The following is a 6448-nucleotide window of genomic DNA, read 5'->3' as shown; positions in this document are numbered from 1 at the left end:
TCTGACGCAGATGACTTCTCAAAAATTGTAGACCAGCGTTATTGATTGTGAATAAGTTATTTGATTTTAGCCCATCTCTGCATTCAGAATTCATTCAAGAACCAATTCTAATTTCTACAAATGCAATTGATATGCTCATGTATTTACCAAACTGCTTTGCAATACATTCCAGCCACTTAATGGCAGCTACTTAAGACTGTACAGCAATATGCAACAGTTTAGGACAGGCAGTGAAAAAGTGATCACAAATTCATAGGCTCTCAGTTTTACGTCATCCCTTCGAGTAGCTCTGTGTACCCTCACAAAATGCTTGAAGCTATTCAGAGGGAATGCCTTCACCTCCTGATTGACCAATGCCACTTCCTGAGCATGTATGTGCTCCTTAGAAGTCTATCTCCTAAGGGTATGTATACACTGCAACGTAAGTCCATGCTTGAGCCCAGACTCAAGCCTAACCCCCTTGCATCTACATTGGACCCTGCAGGGCTGGAAGATCTGAACTTGAGTTAAGTCATGACCGAGGGTCTCAGACCTATTGCTTTGAGGTTTAGATGCATCCCTGCTTGACTCAGGTCCCGGGAGTCACCAGAAGTATCCCACAATTTCATGGCACAACTTCCTTAGTCCTGTCTATCCCAACAATCTACTGTCCACTCTTTTGAAAACGGAAGCCACTCCCACCTTTATAAACAGCAGCAGCTCAGGTCAGTGTCAACCCATTCTCTTCTGTTCCCTGATCTGCAAGTCCGCTATCAGAGAGCCTCCTGGGTTTGCAATGGAGACCGAACCAATCAAGCCTTATGCAAGGAGAGCTGCTTTCCGGTGATGGGAGCACAGCCAGATTTTGGTGAATCCCCGGTACAAGGCCAGTAAAACTGTGAACTTCAGCAAAAGCACCAGGAATGACCACATATACTAGAAAAGAGCTAAAAAGTCAGCAGCTCTGCAGTTTTTTCAGACAGATGAACAGTGCAGGGAACGTATTAAGAGACTGAAGAGAGAGTATCAGGAGACCTAGGACGAGAATCACACCTTGGGTAACTTGCCAACAACATGCCCATTTCATGATGATTTTGATTGGGTTCTGGGCACTACACCCAGCACAGAGCCAACCATGCTACATAATGATCTGGTTGGCCGGGATGGTGCCCTGCTGGCCCCTGAATCCAGCATGGGGACTGATGAGAACCAGCAGCAGGCTCCCTGTCAGGAGCTTGAAGTGACTCTTTTAATGAAACCAGTCCCAGAAGGCTATGGATCAGAATCAACAGCAAATTCTCTGTCCCTACTCAGAAGAGCTGTTTTACCCTCTTCTTTCCCCAATGAATGGCCTGCTGCTGAGCCTTCAGAGAATCCGGTGGAGACAGAAGCTATCTGAGAGTCCGGCAACTGTATGATTTTATTATTACATTAATGGAAGGGATTTCTGTTGTAAGACGCAAGGCAAAAATGGTAAACCCTGGCTACCACTGTTTGGCCACTAATGGCAGATTGTAACACAGCGCCTAGGCATTCCCCCTCCTCCTCACTTCGTGAAGTTCAAAATGGTGACTTGGAATTTCAGACATTCATAAACAGCTTTAAAGGTTATTTTCCTTGGTAAGTCACAGGACCATTCTTGTTTTCTTGCCAGTAATTAGAAATTTGCCACTCTGTAATCACTCTTCCGTGGTCTATGCAGCTACCTGTAGACTGTGAACTAAGTGTGCGTGTTTGGGAAACAGTATTCTGTTTCCAAGTCTAGTCCATTTCAGATAGAGGTAATCCATGTCGTCTGCAGGTCACAAAATCATTTCTCCAAAGTACGAATGTGGTGTCAGGTTTTTCCCAGAATTGGCCAGGTGCAGGGGGGAGTAAAGCTGCAGATTTCAGTGCATTTGCGTGCAGCAATAACAGAGTAAGCCATGCGTGAGCTAACAGCATCAGACTAATTCCCTCATGGATTCTGACTCAATCCTGGCTGCTAATAGCTGCCAACTTTTCCTGAAGCAGGAACTTCAGATAGTTAGTCACATTGTGGGGAATGGTGTATTTTCCAGCCCCGCCTCCTCATATAGCTGTGAGTCTACTCCACTCACAAATGTGCTGTTTGGTCACTATTCCTTTGAATACTTCAGCTGCATACAGTGCTGGTTTCCCTCCAGCAGTTTGGAATAACATCTCCCTCTGGCAGTAGGGCATCACAAGAATAGTTATGTCTTCCAAAATATGAAAGGCCTGAAATGAGAGAGAGAGAGAGAGAGAGAGCCTTTTGCCGCGAGGGTATTGTATACACCTGTCATCCGTCCATATGGAAATTAGTTATGACATGTTTATGAAACAAAATAAAGGTTATGATTTTAAACTTACAATTGCCTCTGCACTTCTGTAACTGTGATTAATAAGGCCACATCCAGAGACAGCGTGAGGACTGAAGCATCCCCTTCACAATGTGTTGGTTCACTTTAGAAATGTTACATTTTATGTCCTTGAGATTCCACAATAATTAATTCTGTGCTTCTCTGCTGAGCTACTTTTAGACAACCCCCCTCTATTTCTTGCCCTCTTTCAAGAAGCTCAACCTATACTGTATGCTGTTCTTCAGGAATTTGATCCCTGGCCCAGTGCACCTTCACAGACCATTCCAAAAAGAAGTATTTCTCTGAAGAAGTTATGATCAATGCTCTCTTAAGAGGGTAGACCTGCAGGTCTAGTGCCAGAAGCAGAGGGACTTAAGACTGGAGCAACGGCATACTGAGTGGAAGAAGGAAACGCTGTGGTTCGCTGTGCTGCTGAAGGTGGTGGAGGGTGGTGAAGCACTGGAATGGGTTACCTAGGGAGGTGGTGGAATCTCCTTCCTTAGAAGTTTTTAAGGTCAGGCTTGACAAAGCCCTGGCTGGGATGATTTAGTTGGGAATTGGTCCTGCTTTGAGCAGGGGGTTGGACTAGATGACCTCCTGAGGTTCCTTCCAACCCTGATATTCTATGATTCTATGAAGGACAGGGCTTCAGTAAAGCAGCAGGCACTTGTGAAGCAGTTCCTGGAACAGGAATGGCGGCTAAGGAAGTTGGACAGAGCTCAACAGAGAGGCTCACCCTGCAATGTCCAGCAGTAACTTGGACAACTCCATGTCAGGGTAGCCCCCGCATTCAGGACTCATGAGCAGCTGGGTAGGACAACTCAACCCCATGCAGCCTTCCTTCTTCCACCTCTCTGCAGAGGAAACCTTCTCCCCACTCCACTGCTGCCAAGTGAGGGGGAAACATGTAAGGAAGGGAAAGGAGAATATGGGGCCAAGGAACACATAGTGGAAGGGGGATTGTGTTGGGGTATTAACTATGTTCTTCCCTTTTTGGGGGGGGTGGGGATATGTGATTTTGAAATGGTAGCTGGCCTGCCCAAGACTGAATGGTTGACTGTTTTAAGACATGTTTTTCAAGTAAAGCATGTTATGTTTTCAGGAAAGTTTGTGACTGTCACTGCATCACATCATACAATCATGATTTGAGATGATAAAACTAAAAACATGTTCAGAAGCAATTAAGCATTAGTAAGCAAACAGGTGCAGCACGAGCTAAGTACAGCAATTCATATTTCAATAAATTCCATCTGTACAACCACTTTGGGCCTCCACACACTCCTCCCCAACCAAATTCATTATACATCATGTCATTCAGACTTACATTGCATGGCACCTCCCAAGCACTGCCCCCCCCCCCAATATAAATGAGCTAGTTTTCCCCTGCAAGCACATTCATGCAAGTACTATGCCACATCTTCCATTGGGCCATAAAAGTCCATAATTTGAGAACCAAAGCATCCCTGACTTCTGCTGCTCAAGTGTAACCAACTCCCTCGCTGAGGGAACAGATCCAGCATTCCCTCACTGTCACAGGTCCATTCAGGGGGAAATCACTCACCTCTGGCTTCACAAAGGTTGTGAAGAGCACAGCAAGCCACTGTAATGCACACAGCATTGATGACACTAGCATCCAAATGGGTTTGTAGATATCTCCAACTTGATATTAATCTGCCAAAAGCACATTCAATTACCATTCTACACCTGCTGAGACTGTAATTAAACCATTTTTTGCTGGGGTCTCTGAAATCACGGTATGGTTGCATAAGCCAAGGTGAAAAGGGGTATGCAGGGTCCCCCAGAATAACAGTAGGGAGAGTAATACTGTTTAAGTCAGTCATTTGGTGGGAATAGTGTCCCAGCATGTCCGTGAATGTAGCCTCCTGAGTGGTGAAAAACTCTAGCATCGTGAACTTTTTCTGTACAGCCCACACTGACATTTGTAAATCTGCCTCTGTGGTCCACTAGTGCCAGCATAACAATGGCTTTGTGGTTTATGTGCTCCCTGATGAGGGCAAACTATGGGCACGTGAGTCCCATCAATGGCCCCAACGCAGTTAGGAAACCACATTCTCTCAAAGCTAGCAATTACCTCCGGACTATCTTTAATGCCTGTCACCTTGGAATAAACAACATGCCTGATTGCCTCAGAAACCTCCGCCACCACTTTACCTACAATTGATCTTTACAACCCCAAACTGATTGGCAATGGACCTGTAGCAGTCTGGGGTAGCCAGCTTCCAGACAGTTATAGTGACCTGCTTCTGGAGTGGCAAGGGTGACCTCTCAGATGTGGCTGTTTATGCTGGAGGGTAGGGGCAAATTGCTTATAAAGCTCCAGAAATGTTGCATTCTTCATGTGAAAGTTCTGGACCCACTGATGGTCATCCCAGGTCTGCATGGTGATGGGATGCCACCAGTCTGTGCTGGTGGTCCTGTACCAGAAACGACAATCTACAGAAGGGGCATCAGCGGCTATGCCAAGTATACTGAGCAGAATCTGCCAGTGAGAGTTTGTTATGCCAGGGTACTCCTCCTCCTCTGCCACTGCCTCCTTCAGCTCCCTCATGAAATCTGACATCATTGAAATGTCTGCTAGTGCCTTGCGGATGCTCTGCCATTTTCCTGACACAGGAGGGAAAGCGCAAGCAAGAGAAGTGTGTCAAAAGGTGCTTCCTCCGTATTGCTGACCCTAGTAGCTAGGAGTGCACAGACCAAAATGACTGATGGGCAGGCTATGTTGCCAGGTAGTTTAATCTTCCTGTAATGTGCCACATTTCGGGACAGGAGTGCTATGGACTCTGGGATATGACTTGGGTCTGCACACTGCAGTGTGGATGCCAGAACCCTACATTTGAGTCTGCATTAGAAAAGGCTTAACGAAGGGTTAAAATACAATGTAGCTGCTCAAGCCTAGGGTTACCTAACATGGGTCAGCTGAATCGGTTCCCACTAACCCTGTGCTTATATTACCATGTAGAGATACTCCGAGGTCTAGATTTTTAAAGGTATGTAAAGGTACCTAGGCATTTCAAAAATCCCATTAGGAATCTATTTTTATCTTTAGGTACCTTAAGAACTTTAAAAATCTGGCCCTAAATGCCTGCCTGATCCTGCTTAGCATGTGAGATCTACCAGGCTCATAGCATCAGGTGGTATTGCTAAGGGCTATTCTATTATAAATTCAGATATATTTACTACTGTACTTTAGTAAATAGAGGGCTGTAACAAGCCAGAACTCAACATTAGCACATCTAGCCTTCTGCCCTTCTAAAAACTGATCACACTGCTAAAACAGTTTCAAGGAATTGCTGTTCCCTGTCTGTTCACATAATAGAATAGATTAAAGATTGGGAGATATAAACTCTGTGCATGCATGCACACACAGATTGTTTGGGCTAGAATTTAGACAGGCATAGGTGAGATAGATTGATGGATGGATATCTCACCTATGCCTGTCTAAATTTTAGCCCAAACAATCTGATGCTCAGCCATGGAACACAGATTAGAATCTGATATTCTTGCTGAGCTTTGGAGAGGAAGGACCCTGGCTCAGGCACTGAACCTGTTGTGGCTATGGATTACAAATATTAGTACCAAGGACAGCACTTTCTTCATATGAAACAGCTTTTATCTCCGCCTCCTATACCCACCCCTCAAATAAATAGGTAGCTGTCCAGGTAGCTAGTCAATAACAATGCTGTGAGCCACCTATGTAAAGCTGTATACAGAATGTGCACAGTTGATCATTCTGTTGTGTACAGTTCCAGGGGAATTCATGTGTGTGAGAGTGTGAGCTAATGAAAGCGGAAAGAGCAAAACAAATTTCTTCAGTAAGGCACGGTTGCTGTAGCAATGACTACACCATGCTTTTCACAGTGTTTCACTTGAGAGATAAGTATTTCTGACACAATAAATGCAAAATTGAAGATAGGTGAGGTTACGACAACTCCAGTCCTTACCACTACATGAAATGGACACAGTATTAAAAAAACATTCTCACAAACCACTGCAGTACTCCTCCCAGGGCCGGCTCTGGCTTTTTTGCCGCCCCAGGAGGGGGGAGGGCGCCGGGGGGGAGGGCGGCCGGAGCCCTGGGAGGAGGGCGG

This window comes from Terrapene carolina, unplaced genomic scaffold, assembly GCF_002925995.2.
Source record: "Terrapene carolina triunguis isolate 2854851 unplaced genomic scaffold, T_m_triunguis-2.0 Scaffold146, whole genome shotgun sequence".
Lineage (NCBI taxonomy): Eukaryota > Metazoa > Chordata > Testudines > Emydidae > Terrapene > Terrapene triunguis.
Note: the sequence above shows the minus strand (reverse complement) of the source record.